General features: G+C 40.0%; 1 non-coding gene across 1 annotated transcript; it reads right to left on the reverse strand.

Annotated features, from left to right (window-relative positions):
• Positions 1 to 15,761: 15,761 nt before the first annotated feature.
• On the reverse strand, positions 15,762 to 15,868 carry LOC141603909 (small nucleolar RNA R71). Its single transcript, XR_012525745.1, has one exon. It is a non-coding gene; the product is annotated as a small nucleolar RNA R71 (small nucleolar RNA).
• Between the last annotated feature and the right edge of the window lie 271 nt (positions 15,869 to 16,139).

The following is a 16,139-nucleotide window of genomic DNA, read 5'->3' on the forward strand; positions in this document are numbered from 1 at the left end:
TGAGATCTAATTACACGACTAATATCAAATGTTAATGCTTTTTTGGATTTGTTTGTTGAAAATGTGATGGTCTTAAGTGTAAAGTTTAGAATGGTTTTGTATTAACAGTGATAATAATTACAATGCTACAAGATGTATATATAGCTAAAATCAAGAGATGCTCCTATATAATATTTGCCTAGTATGTTAGCATAATTAAAGGGATATTGACAAAGAATAATCCTAATTGATAATATATGCTAGAATTACGGAGATGCTGATTGATTATTTGATTCTTCAATATTATTTTTGATATCTTCAATATTATCTTTAACATTCCCGCGCAAGATGAACGACCGTTACCGTAGTCCAATCATGGAAATGAGCTTGAGGTACCGGGGCTGGTGGAGCGGATTTGTGAGTGCATATTCTATCTGGTACGTGCCATTAATGTGCTGAATTCGAATTTTACCAAGTTGTACCTGCTCTTTGACAAAATTGAAGGAGAGAGCGAGATGTTTCATACGAGAATGGAACACTGGGTTTGCAGAGTAGTAAGTGGCACTCAAGTTGTCACATTAGATGGCCGGTGGTTTGAGGACTTGAATGCCGAGTTCGTTGAGCAGTGATGTCAGCCAGAGGACTTCTGAGGTAGTGTCGGCAATAGCTCGAAATTCTGCCTCGGTAGAGGAGCGTGAGAGTTAGTGTCGGCAATAGCTCGAAATTCTTCCTCGGTAGAGGAGCGTGAGAGAGCACGTTGCTTTTTGGAGCTCCACGAGATGGGATTGTGACCGAGATAGACAAGGTACCCGGAGGTTGAGACATAGTCATCGGTGTCGCCTGCCCAATCGGCATCACAAAAGGTGTGAAGACACAAAGAGGACAATTTATTGAGGTGTATACGGTAGTGAGTAAGAACGGGTTTGGGCAGCGTGTGCCGAGGGTTGGAAGGATGTTTGGACAGTAGGTTAGTTTTTGACAATTAACTCGTGTTGGATTAGTTTTTCGTGAGGAGCATCGAATGATATTGGTGTATCTCGAGCTCTTACGGCGTCAATGACATGTTTATAAATGGTTTGGTTGAGGCCATTGATAATCTTGGAGGTGATGCCTTCGACATCCATGGGTTTGTCGAGTTGGGCAAGTTGGTCCGTACATGACTTAATAGAGAGCATGTAGTCGGATATGGTTTTGTCACCAAGGGCAATGCTATAGAGGCGATCCTTAATTTGTAAGATGTGGCCTTGAGATGAGTTTGCGTACGTTGTTTGGAGAGTGAGCCAGGCGTCCTGGGAAGTGTTAACATTATGAATGATTGGTGCGACGGCCTCATCGAGAGTGCCCGCAAGGGCTCCTAGGATGAGTTAGTCTTGTCGGAACCATGTGTTATAGGCAGGATTGGGTACGGGTTGGGGTGTCTCATTGGGTTTGGCTTCGGAGGGGGGATGAGTGATGGTCTTTGGTAGGGGAGTGCAGGTGCCGGCCAGATATGCAAGGAGGTCGTAGCCTTGGAGAAGTCTGGTGATTTGGAACCGCCATGAGCGATAAGTGTTGGGTGTAAGTTTGACACAGTTAGGGAAGTGGATGGAAACGAGTGGTTTGGTTGGTTCGTCGGAGTTGGGGATGCGTGTATTGGAGGAAGCCATGAGTATATCGGACGAGATGATGGTACCGACAAGGAGTATAAGGATCGATTGATATCCTGATACCATGTTAAAGAGGGAAAAAAATATTTTAAATGTAGCAGAGACGAAAAATTCAAACATGGGAGAACTAATAATGTAGAGTATAATAACGTAAACTACAAAAAAAATTTTATTTTTTTTTATTTTTAAGTAGAGGCGAGCCTATCTGTAAGACTACCCCAGTTCCGCGACTGGGTCTTACGCATGACTTGCCTATCTCTTTCTTCTTCCTTTTATCATTACAGGGCTCCCTTTTCCCTACCATAAATTTGCAAAAAAGAATTGGTGAAGGGAAGATTGTTAATGGTGAAGGGGCTACTATTGGCCAGTTCCCATCATTGCACAGCTTATCTTGGTTGTCTGTTGACTTTTTATGTCCAAAAATGGAGTTCCCCAAACCAATTAAGTCTCTCAGAGGACCGTGCACCATTTTAACTATGGGAATACAGTCCGTCTCATTGTAACGGCTACTATCCGTCTAAAGTTGAAGACGGATAGTAGCCCTCTCACAAAATGCAAGTGAGAGAGCAAGTGGGGTTTCATTTTCCACCCACTTTCACTATCCACTTATATTTTGTGAGAGGAATACTATCCGTCTTCAGCTTTAGACGGATAGCGTCCGTCGACAATGAGAATTTGTGATGGGAATATTGATCTACAAATAGCTGTGCACCATCGATGTCATACAAAGATACACGTGAACATAATTCACCAATTGCACTTCCATAGCCGGAAATAAAAGAATACTCCCTTTGTCCCGGTTATTTGTTGTCCTTTTCTATTTTAAGGTGTCATAGTCAATTCTTGTTCAGTGAATTGTTGTTCTTTCTATTTTAGGATTGCATTTGATGAGCAATTTGATCTTTCAAACTCAATTTGGTCCACTTGTCATCTTACAATTGGCCTCCTCCCCTCTCCTTGTCTTTGTGCCAAAACCAAATGACAACAATTGACCGTGACGGAGGGAGTAATATATAAAGATATTTTTGTTTTCAGAAAGGCTAGCTATTTATCACAAATTATTCTAATACAAATTCAATATTTCCGATCTCTAGTCCATACTGAATTTCATATAATTTAACGAATATAAGAGTGAGATTCTGAAGTGTTAGAACATTAACAATTTAATATAAATTAGAGCATTGCAAAAGGATTCTTATATAAAGATTAAGATTAACATTCCACAGATGTTCTCCTTTGTTGGATTAATCTCCCAAAAACTCCAACAATTAAATGTTGAAATAAAGTGTTAAATGTTTTACAAGCTAATACTAAATTATTTACGTTTTGGAAGAAGAAACATATAATGCACAAAGGGTTATGAAATTGTTTTATTGAAAACAATTAATGGTTTATTAGAAGTTATGAGAACTTTTAGTATAAATTGTTGTTGATGCTAATAGTTTTAGTACACACAAAAATAGAGAGGCAAATTAATATATTTGGTGAAAATACTTCTTGTTCTAAAGGAGAGAAAAGAGAAGAGTTTTTTGTCAAAAACTACCTAATATTTACCTCATTTTCATAAATAATACCTAAAATTTTAAATTTTGCGAGAAACTACCTAATATTTTTTTACTTTTGTGAAAAACTATCAAATTGAAATTAATGAGCAAATTCTACAATTTTTTTTCCAAATTAACTAAAATTCCGACAAATAAGTCAAAATGCCAATTGAATTAATCAAAATTTTCTTCAAATTAGCCACAATCTCGGCCAAACTAGTCAAAATTGTAGTAAAAAAAATTGAAATAAATGTGTTAGTAGCAAATAAAAACCGTTGGTGGTGGTTAAGTATAGTAAATAATGTATGTTCAACGCCAAAAATAATGTTTTCGAGTTAGAATTTTGTCTAATTTGATCGGATTTTTCAATTTGGTAGTGTCCGACAAAAGTCAAGAAAATTTAGGTAGTTTCTCGCAAAATAAAAAAATTTAGGTAGTATTTATGAAACTGAGGTAAATATTAGGTAGTTTTTGACAAAAAACTCAAAAGAGAATGTTCAACATCCATTAGAAAGAATAAGAGTGAGATAAAGTTTAAAAAGGAGTGACAATACTAGCACGTAATTGTACTCTAAGAACTTTGTTATATCTTATTAGTGAATAAATTTGTCGAGAAAGCCGTGGGTTTTCCCTTAGTTAAGAAGGGTTTCCACGTGATAAATTGTGGTGTCATTTTATTTGTTATTACTTACTTTTATTGTTTGTGTTCCATACTAGCACTACAAGGATAACACGGCAGCGTGACGGACGAACCCGTCACAATTTAGCCTTTCCCGTTATAAAGAGCGGGTTTGTGACGGATTGCCCGTCACAAACAGGCGTCAATGCAAATGGTCACAAAAAGCGGGTTTGTGACGACAATTCCGTCACAAATGGCTTTGGGACGGATTTGTGACGGATATTCCGTCGCATACTCTCTTCCACATGCCACCTGTCTCCCGTCACAAAATTAGAACATGTGACGGAAAATCCGTCACATGCACAGTAATTTGGGACAAATCATGTGACGGATATTCCCACATAAGCTGGGTACTATTCACGTTTGTAACGGATTAGCCGTCACAAATTACTGTGCTTGTGACGGATTATCCGTCACAATTGGTTGTACTTGCGACGGATTTGTGACGGCTATTCCGTCACATACATGTGCAGCATTATTTAAAAAACCATCAGGTTTGCTGCTGGCCACAATGCACGTAGCATTGTTTCAGTTAAATCTGCAATATATATCAAACAAATCCGTCGACCGCAAAGCGGGAATCTATTTCAAAGTCGACTGCAAAGCGGGAACCAATCAACAATACATTTCATACCAACACCAACACCGAATCATAGAGATAAAGGTTGTCTTTTATACATAAAATCTAATATAAGTTAGTGGTTTACATAAATTTCATCAAATATAATTTATCAAGTTTTAAGATTTGATTTCTATTTAAGAAACTAATAATTTACCTAATCCGGGTGACGTGCTGACACCAAATGGATGACCGTCATCCGTGAAGTCATCTCTACCAAATGGAGTTGGGGCACCTGACCACTTAGGGGGGGGAGGGGGGGGGGGGGAAGGGGAGTCCATCCAAACTTCTCAGCCAAGAACGCCTCCATGCTATCTTCTTTGTGCTTCTGGGTCATCATTTCCATATCCATCCTACCTATTTTCTCTCGCAATCGACTATTTTCTATTGTGTCTCGAGAAAGCAAATTAGGCGAGTAAGAAGAAACAGAGTGATAACCAATCCTATTAGCGGGAGGATCGTACAACTCCGGTGCCGCTGACCCAGTAGCCCACACGCGCAACTTCTGATCAAGGCCTCCATCGGCATTATAGTACGACTCGTACGAATCTGGTCGTACTCCCTGGGGCATTGGCTGGTTCATTAGTCGATGGTACCCAGCCTGAAAAAGTAATAAGTAAGGAAAAAGTATTAGTTATAATTTAAATTGAATAATACCTTACTACTTTATAAAATAACATAAGAAGGCTAATTTAGCCTCTATTGACATGACAAGTGGCCGTACAAATCATTTTTTCTAATTAAATCGATTAAAGAAACTTACGTCGGTCTGTTCTGTTCGAGGGTTAATCCAGTTGCCATGCTTATCTTTCTTGGACTTCTCCATGAGCTGGTACGGTGTGGCTTCAGGACCCTGAAAAAAGTATATGAAAAAAAATATTATTAAAGATCTACAATCATTAATTCTTTGTTATGAGAAAACTAAGTTATGAAATACACTAAGAATAAATTATGAAATGAAATAAGAAATATTATAAATTTGGGAACACAAATGCACTTACCAATTCCTTAAAAGCCAAAACTGCATTCTTCCTTTCGAGTGTGTGGGTTGCTAATGCTTTCCCATCTTTCGATCCCGACCTTCTATTTGCCTTATTTGTTTGAGAACTTTTAGCAAATTCGGGATCCTCTTTTCTGGCCTTTTCTTCAATCTCTCCCAATGTGTGGCGCAAAGCCAATCCGGCTTATTCTTTGCGATGACGACATTGCTGATACACTGGGTAATCCGCCTCTTGACCCGGCTCTCCCACTCAGCTCTAAGGGGATATCCTTCTTTGTCGGCCCGAACACTATCCTGAAATGACCAAAAATGAATTGTTATTAGTAGATAAATAAATTTAATTATATTATTAAAGAATAAAAATATTATTAAAGAATGAACTTATTATTAAATCAAATAATTATTTTTCGCAAAATACATAGTAACGAAACCTGAAAATATTGCCACATCCTCTCTCGCTGCTCATGAGTCGCCTCAGACCAATTGGTGACGTACTCCACGTACGTATGAGTGAATGGCTTGGTAAAATAATCGCGGATCGGCTTGTCCTTCTCCTTGAAATGACATATATTAGATCAGATAATTTAAAATGAAATTATTTAAAGGAAAAATTGCAAAATACTACCTATTATAGTTGATATTTTTTAAAATATCACATATTATACTATCCTAGAGTCATTAGCATAACATAAAATAAAATTAGTAATTTAAAAAGGTAATTAGTAAGAGGAGATTACCTAATTAACTAAAAGTGAAAATGAAAAGAAGAAAAGAGACGGTGGCAGCGGCGGCGTCGGTGGTCGGTCACGGCCTTGGTGGTGGTCGGCGAGGCGGCACAAAACAAAAAAGGAAAACAAAAAAGGAGAATAAAAGGAAAAGAGGAAAGGAGAAAAAAGGGAAAGGAGGGCGGTTGCAGGTGGAAGGGCGCGACAACCCGTGGCGGTGGTGGTGACAGTCGGCGGCGACAACCTCTAAGTGGCAGGCGGTGGCACATGGTGGTGGTCGAGATTTTGTGTTTTGGGGGAAATTGATTTGAGAAATTGATTTGGGGCAAATGAGAAAGGTGTCGGTGTCGCGTGTTTGCTTTTTCAGAAAAAGAGACTTTGTGACGGGTAATTGTAGATACCTCATTTCTGCACCTCTTGCAAACCACCCGGTGCTGATTGGGCCGCATGTTTGGTATGCGGAACGATTTGTGATAGTTCATAAGTTTATCGTCAAGTGATTGCTCAAATATTAATGTCAACCTCTTAGTTGTCATCTACGTACCGATACGGTCGTTTTGACAGTAATTAGAGCACATTTGGAGTCCGAGTCTAAAACCGTCTTCATTTTCTGATAATCGTTCCCGAGTCGGAATATTCTGGAATGTTCCGGATATTTCTATTCCATATTTTATAAATATTTCACAATCTTTATCTTTTGGCAAACAATTTCCCGTAATATTCATATAAAGTATTAAGGAAAACCAAATTATTCCGTCCTACCATAACTCAAACACGGGAATCTTTCTTCCGCAGGAGGAAACCACTTGGGAACAGACGCAGCAGGTGCTGCGCCTCTTCCAAGAGACGTAGTGCTTGCTGCGCCTCTTCTCAGGTCCTATTCTGCGTAGTTTTTGTATCTTTTTCATATCTTTCCGAGATTCACTTCCAAAGAGTCTCCGAAACCCTATTTCCTCCACGTGATTAGTATAAATAGGAGCCTTCCCTCCACATATTTCTCACGCGAGTGTCCGCCCTTCTCTTCTCCCTTTGCATTCTAGACTTTTGTTCTTACTTTTTGGCGTCTACGTGCTTGATCTTTCGACCACGTAAGCTCGGATCCTTCTGAGTACCAGCCTCGTTTTCATGACCGACCAATTTGACCAACTACACACCAATCAACTTAATCAAATCTAATCGTTTTCCTCTTACGAGGGCACTTTCTTTGCATTCGCGTCGAGCATCACTAATCGATATCTTAGTCCTTCTCGTTTCGTCAACATGTAAGTCTGAGGGTGTAAATCTCTCTTTTATTTATTGTATTTTAATTATTGTATCACAATTGTAAGGTTTATGTCGAAAATACCTCTTAAAACCGATTTCTAAACCATGCTTTAAAAACCTCTTTTTACGAATTTCCATAAGACTAACCGTCGAGAAAGGACGCAAGAATCGCCGCGCCTCTTGAAGGAGCGCAGACTGCCTTTGTGCCTCTTCGTGAGGCTGTCGCAGTTCCTGCTTCCTTTCTTCTTCCTTCGTCCACTGTAATTCGTCAAAGTTTATTTGTTTCGTTTGTTTTCTTTAATTCTTCGTCATAATAGCATATATTTCACATGTATATTATTCATTATCATTAACATATTTAATTCGTCATTAAATTCGACTTAAATCCCTTATAACCAATATTTGCGGGTTTTCGTCATTAAATTCAATCCGGGTTGTAGAAGTTCGATTTGTTCATATTGAGTTTCTGGAATTCGTCTTTGATATATTTTAATCTGTCTTTTTGCCACATTCATCGCATGTTCATCATTAATTCATTATTAATTTGTCATATTTAACCTATTTAGTTCACCTATGTCACTAATCAATCATTAATCATATAGTTAATCCATCTTATCTCCGTCTCATCCATGTTTATTGTTTTCATGACTATTAATCGTATGTAAATAACCTACTAATCACTCCCATCCAAGTAAATAAATTAATCCATCGTTAAATTTACCAATGAGTATTAACAACACGCAATTCTGGCTTCACAGCGGACGCCTAGCAAGATGGACTTTGATGCTCTCAGAATTCGATCTCAAATACGTGCCTTTGAAAGTAATACAAAGTGCCATAGTGATGAGCTTGATGTACCAGGTCTGGCAGCAGAGGAATAGAAGTAGGAATGAGACGAGTTTGCTTAGACCTGAAAGGGTGGCAGGTTCTATCTTGGAGAATATGAAATCAAGAGTTCGAACCCGGGAAAGAACAATGATGACTCTTGCAGAACGAGATTCGTTGACTAAAATGCATCTTATAGAATGATATCCCTTGTATGAACACCATAATGTAATTATTTTTTCATATTATTATATTTCTCACATTTCACCAAAAAAAAAAAAAAAGGTCGCGCCGTTGCCGAATTCTTTGCAGAGAATCCCATCGACGATGCACAAACAATAGATACTTGGTCATTTCCGGAGGAGGACATACTCCAAACTAATGTAGACTCGTGGGACCTTTACTTTGATGGAGCGTCAAACTTAAGAAGATTTGGAATAGGAGTGTTGCTCATTTCTCCTGAAGGCGAGCATACACCAATATCTATCAAACTCGACTTCGAGGTGACAAATAACGCCGCAGAATATGAAGCTTGTCTCATTGGACTACAAGCGGCAGTGAGCTTAGGCATTAAAAATCTTCGTGTGCATGGGGATTCATCCCTAATCATCAACCAAATTACAGGATCTTGGAAAATCCGAAGCGAAAGCCTCGCACCTTATCAGGCTAGAATAGACCAAGTTGCTCAATTCTCTGATTACGTAACCTATCTACACCTACCTCGAGAGGAAAATCATTTTGCAGATGCTCTTGCAAAACTCGCATCTTTGATTAATATGCCAGACAACATGATGGAAATGCCTTTATGCATCGCACGACGGTCGGAGCCGGCTTATGTGCATCAAATCACCGATGAAGAGGAGATCGCGCAGGAACCCTGGTTCCAAGCAATCCTGAATTTCAAGCTCAATGGTACCTATCCACCGGATATGGACAAGAGGGGACAACGTGCTATACGCCTACTCGCTTCCCAATACGTTCTCATGCAAGGAGGGTTATACAAAAGAACACCTCTTGGTGTAATCTTACGTTGCCTTGATCATTCACAGGCGCGGAAGGTGATGGAAGAAGTCCACGACGGAGAATGCGGTCCTCACATGAGTGGGCCCATGATGGCAAAGAAAATCACACGTTTGGGATATTATTGGACCACAATGGAATCCGATTGCATCAAATATGTAAGACATTGCCACAATTGCCAAATCTTCGGGAATGTACAACATGTCCCTCCTTCATTGCTCTATACGATGACATCTCCTTGGCCATTTTCTGCCTGGGGAATTGACATAATCGGGAAGATAACCCCAGCCGGAACAGGAGGTCACTGTTTCATCTTAGTGGCAATTGACTATTTTACCAAGTGGGTAGAAGCGGCTTCCTACACCAGTCTCACAACCAAAAATGTGGCAAAGTTCATACAATACAACATCATCTGTCGATACGGTTGCCCGCATGAGATCATTAGTGATAATGGATCCCATTTCCAAGCTGAGACTGAGCAATTGCTAGCCAAGTACAAAATTAGGCATCACCACTCTTCGCCCTATAGACCACAGACTAATGGTGCGGTAGAGGCAGCAAATAAGAACGTTGTCACAACTCTCAAGAAAATGATTGACAACTATCGAGATTGGCCAAGCAAGATACCCTTTGCTCTGTGGGGATATCGTACATCTGTTAGGACGCCCACTGGGGCTACTCCTTTCTATTTGACCTATGGCATGGAGGCTGTACAACCAGTTGAGCTAGAGATACCATCCTTGCGTATCTTACTCGAGAGTCAAATCCCAGAAGCTGATTGGAAGAGGGATAGATATGAAGAACTCATCCTCCTGGATGAACGCAGGCTACGCGCCTTGCATAATGTCTAAACATACCAAGCCCGTATCGAACGAGCTTTCAACAAAAGGGTTAAGCCCAGAAACATCAAGGAAGGAGACTTAGTGCTCAAATCGGTTAGAGCTCTTTTACCTGTCGATCCACGGGAAAAATTCAAACCTAATTGCGCCAGACCTTTTCTAGTCAAATCCATACTTCCGGGGGGTGCAGTTAGAATTACAGACCTAGATGGGAATGAGTTCTCCAACCCGATGAACCTTGACCAATTGAAACGGTACTATGCCTAGAATAGGAACAAAAACGCGCCTCGCGTAACCCCACGTGTCGCTCTTGTGGCACTAAATTAACCGGCCCCTGGCCAAGCTGAAATAAGCTAATGTCACTGTGCTCTTGCATTTTGACAAATTTGTCATCCTCATGTCATCAAATAAACTAAATTTGCACCTTCAGAGTAAGCAAAAGCTCATGCTAATTTTTATGTTCATTACAAGCTCTTGCTTAGAACAATTATTCTTTTACATTTACTCGAACTACGCGCAAGGGTTTGATTTCATTTTCTAAGTGAATACGTAGGCAATCCTTCACAGGATACAACCCATTATTTTCAAAAATGTAAATAGAAGGACATTTGCATTGCATTTGGAATTCGACAAGAATAATAAATAGAAAATCACAACAGTTTCATAACCATTTAACCTTTTTTATTTCATTCATTTTCTAATAATAATAGTACGCTACATAATAAAAATAGAAGAGGCTAGGATTCTAAAAACCCCACCTTTTTTATTACAATAATAATAATAATAATAAATAATAATAAAAGGACTTGGGCTATTCTTCCATCTTCCCTTTGCCCTTGTCATTCTTGTCATACTTCTTGTCACGACCTCGAGCCGGACGCTCTTGCGCCACTTCAGACCTAATCACCAATGGTCTTTCTCGAGGCCTCGACTTCCCATTCTTGCCAACCACCATTTCCACGACAGGAGAGATCTTCGGTTTCTTCGAAGGATGAATGACTCGAAGCCCGGCTTCTTCTTCTCCTTCTGTCAGATGCTTCTCTTTCTCTTTCTCTACCTCGCGCACCTTGTAATCCATAGGCTCGCGCTTCCTCAATCTCTCGCGTTCTTCAGGAGTAGTAGCTCTCCTCCATCGCAGATAAGAATCCGACACCCATAAGGTATTAGCGGAGAAATTCAAGAACCACATGTTTCTTTGGGCCCATTTAATGGCCCATTCCCTCCGGCTATCAGTAGTAAGTGCCACAGCGGTCTGCGCAACGGTATCCAGCTTCGGGATCATCTGCTTCATTCCGATTTGTCTCATCAGTCTTTCCGGGAAGATACACACCATGAATTCCAAGCCAGGAATGCGCACGGACCTAGTAGGATCCAAAGAAGACACTCCAGTGACGGATTTGAGGTGCCACCACGGTACGACCCACCTAATCAAAGGACCATCCTCACTCTTCAGTTTATTCTTCCAGTAATCACAGACCCGAGTGAAGTCCACCATGTACAACCTCGTCCTCATCGCAATCGAGCGGGCATGGTAAGAAGGAACATGAACTGGGGGCTCGATCAATCGGAGCCGTTCCATAAGCCAAACCTACCAAAAGCAGGTATTAGACATCAAACACACACAAAAAAAAAAAAAAAAAAAGAAAAAAAAAACGGAAAAAAAACGAAAAAAAAACGAAAAAAAAAGAAAGAAAAAAGAAAGTGTTGTCTTACCTGCAAGATGACGGGACTTCCCAAATACCGTAGGTCGCGGTTGGATTTCCTATTATCCAAGCCCAACAAGATCTCTCCTAAGCATAAACAAGCTGGGCTCCTGCGCAGCTCCATTTGCTCAACAAGGACTAGAAGACGGGGATCACCTCTCAAGTCTTCATCAACATGCCCTTGGAAGACATACGCATGCAAAAGCCAAAAGCCAAAAGCCAAAACCCAAATGCCCTCCGCCTAGCAACATAATAAATGGTGGGGTCGGCCCTATTTATGAATCGGTCTATGAAGTCCAGCATTCTCACTCCTTTCGAGGTAACTAGACGGTCTACCTCAAGTCTAGTCAACCCAAGCAAATCTCTAAATTTGCTCTTGTACCCTTGCGAAGTAGAAGGAATCGCAGGCAAGTGTTCGGGATCCCACCCACCAACCGCAGCAATTTCTTCAGGAAATGGGCAAATGTCGCCTCCAGGGAATGCAAAAATGTGATAATTCGGGTCCCAAAAATCAAGACAAGCATCCAAGAACGGTTTAACAACCTTGATTAGCCTCAAACTCAACAATGATCCAAGGTTATAGGCGCCCATATCATATTTTCCATGTTCGAAAATTCGTTGGTCCATTCCTTCAAGCGAATCTCCAAAGTATTCATGATGAAGAGTTTACTTTGAGAATTTTATGTAATAAGACGAAGAAGAGACGGAAGAATTATGTGAATAAAAGCTCCATCAACGTTTCTATTTATACTAATTTATGTTTCCAAAAATCCGTCAGAGCAGAACACCTTGGAAACAGCGCAGACTGCGCCTCTCTTCAAAGGGACGCACTCATGTCGCGCCTCTTCCTCGCCTTCACTTCGTGATTTTCCGCGTTGGATCTTTCCTAATTCCATGACGAATAATTTCCTATTCCTACGGGTTATTATTTTGATAAATACGTGAAAATTACCATGTTTCAGGTTTCCTAATTCCGCGGGCACGAATTTCGAAGCGACATCGACATTTTCGACACTTTACCACACGTGCACATTTTCATTTTAGGAAATAATTTTCATTTTCATTTTAGGAAATAATTTTCGTCTTAATTCATTTTAATTCATTTACATTTCTCATTTAATTCATTTATTTTAGAAAATAATTTTCAATTTACCGAATTTCAACATTTATATATTAATTTAAAAATTCCATTTCTACATTTCTAACTTATAGATTTCTATTTTTCTTTTTTTTTTAGGGGTAACCCTCCCTACCGTCCGGTCATTTCCAGCAAAATTTTTGCCTTTTTTTTGCATTTCTTTTGAGTCTTTCGTTTCGCGCTAATTAAGGCAATATGTATATACAAATGAATGTTTTCCGTGATTTCTATGTAAATTTCGGCAGCATGACGGCGTAAACCGTCATCTACCAAACCTGTTCAAATCTAACATGCAGATACAAGCAACACAACCCAGCAGCAAAGGCTCTCAGGCCATCTTATATACACCAAACAAGGAAATGTACAGCAAACTGGGGGCTCTTGCCCCAAACAAAAGTCCAAAAATGTCCAAAATCAAGGTCCAAAATGTACAAATGTGCAAGTCTACAAAAAACAAAGCAAAACTACTGCTGGTCGCCCTCCAGCTCCGCAACTCTTGCCGCAAGAGCGGCAATCTCGGCGTCCCGAACCTCGAGCTCCCTCAACAAGCGAGCTGTCTCATACCGAGACTGGGTCAACTCTCGCTCCAGCTCGCGGTCCCCCTGTAAACAACAACAAAATTGGCTCATGTCAATCGTGTCAAATCAGTCCAAGCAATTACAAGCGAATTAAAAAATCAAAAATGAAATAGGCATAAGGTTCTTACCTGACGACCTCGACCGCAGACAAGTGCCTCGACAGCAGTAGCTCGCAGCCGGTTGGCCACCCTCCATAGCGCCACGAAGAGTCAAAGTGAAATGCCAGCCGGTCCACCGGCGAAGCATACCCGGTGACTTGATTTCTCCTTAATTCTTACAGAGAACTCCCAGCCGGGCAGACCACCGGCGGCCAGTCCACCGGCTGGGACTCCCCTTCCAAATTTTGACTTTGCTTGTAGTTTCCAACCTAATTTCCGTGTAAACTATAAATACCCCTTCCCTTAATCATTTGTACACACAACCCTAGACCTGAAATTACTTCCCTAATATTATGCAAACTCTCTTAAGCAAGCTTTAATATTTCCTTAATCAAACCTTAATTACTTGATAAGTTAGCTTAGAATTAGTTGTTCTCAATTGTTTACATTTAGTATTGGGTTGTAAATTGAAGATTGGTGAATATTATTCTTCTATTTAATCCAAGATTGCAACTTTGTCTCCAATTTGGTATAATTCTTCTCTTATGATTGTTCATCTTTCAATTGTTTACATTATAAGTTACTTGATTAGTATATCTTATAAACATGATTTCCTCTACTTGTTTCATGCCAAAGTCTTCATCTTTTGTGTTTTTTTATTACGAGTATGTGTGAGTAGTGACCTACTAAGATAGAGGGGGATCTCTTGTAGAATTGTAGGGGAGGATTAAGACATGGGAAGAATGAAACCATTGAGTATATGCTTGTTGATTTTATCATGCACAAAAGGTGTTTGTGAGAATGCTTGAGTGAGAATTTGAGCATTTAATCTATGTTTCTACTTGTTGGGTGAGAGCTTGACTAGTAACTAGGAAACACATGTTAAAATCAAGGTTGGGTTAATTGAGGGCTTAATCAATCTTATTATAGGGGTTAGTCTCACATCAGGAGATCGAGTCTTTCTCTTGCATATGTTCGTTTGCTTTACCTTTTTATGCTCTTGTCGCCTCTTCCTACTTGAGTGAACCCGATATCCTACTTCTTTTAATCATCGTCTTTTACCATCTTAAGCTTTTAGTTGTTATTCTATTGTTATAGTCTAGTTTCTTAGTTAGTTTAAATCAAACCATTCATTTTCTCGAACTAAACTAGTAGTTTAAATAAACGACCTTAGAGCCATAATTTCGTCCCTAGGGTTCGAGCTTTGCAAGATACAACGTTCATTCGTACACTTGTAAAGCTATTACAAATGAAAAGCAGAACAAGTTTTTGGCGCCGTTGCCGGGGACGACAATGTTGGATAGGATTATTTGTTTTCATCTAGGCTTAGCTTAGTTCTTTTATTTGTTGTTTGTTGTCTCCCTTTGTCCAAGTGCAATCTTTGCATTAGGACTATTTGATCTTTTGTTTAGTGCATGAATAGGTGCTACATCGGACCTCTTCTCCCACTTGATCGTGAGATCGAGAAAACATTCCGGGCAAAAAGAAGACTAGCTCTATCGGCAATACGAGGATGTTCACCTTTTGCTAACCCACCAAACACTCAAACTTTCACAATTGAGCATCCAAATACACCACCCTCTTCATCCACCCTATCACCTCTTCACATTCCACACAACTCTCCACCACACAATTCTCCAATCAACTCACCACAAAATTCACCAACTCATTCACAACACTCCACCCATACCAACGATACCGAATCTCCACGAAACAACCTAGTAAACGACAATGTGGAGGATGAACCTATGGGATATTACAATAGGCCGGATCCCAATCGGGCTTGTTCGGCAATGGAGTATGGAGCTCTTGCTCCCAACACCTTTGAGCTTCGACACCATGTCATAAACTACATGCAACAAGATGTCTATTATGGGATGAAAAGTGAGGATGCCCATCAACATCTCATAACATTCAAGGAGAAAGCGGGTTCTATCAAGCACAATGGGGTAACCGAAGAGCAAATACTCCTAATGCTTTTCCCTATCAACTTGAACTACAATGCTAAGAAGTGGTTGAACTCTCATGAGCCGGGTACATTTACCACTTGGGAGGCTTTGTCCAAAGATTTTATCAACAAGTTCTACCCACCATCTAAAACCGCAAGAATTCGCCATGAGATTTAAACTTTCAAACAAAGATGCATGGAAACTCTAAGTGAAGCTTGGGAACATTTTAGAGATCTCCTCTCATCTTGTCCACACCATGGTATCCCAAAATGGATGTCAACCCAAACCTTTTTCCAAACTCTTGAACAAAGGTTTCGGGACATGATCGTGGCGGCATCCGATGGTAATTTTGACAACATGAATAATGCTCAAATCACGGAAATGATCCAAAACATTCCCGAGATGGAGAGTATTTATGCTAGGGATGTGGACTACAAGAGTGAAGGGCCTTCTAAAATAGAAGTGGATTACAAGGCTAAGTTGGATGACTTGACCTAAAAGTTTGAAGAGTTTAAAATGGAAAAGAATAAAGCA

The sequence above is a fragment of the Silene latifolia genome, chromosome 9 (genome assembly GCF_048544455.1).
Source record: "Silene latifolia isolate original U9 population chromosome 9, ASM4854445v1, whole genome shotgun sequence".
Taxonomy (NCBI): domain Eukaryota; kingdom Viridiplantae; phylum Streptophyta; class Magnoliopsida; order Caryophyllales; family Caryophyllaceae; genus Silene; species Silene latifolia.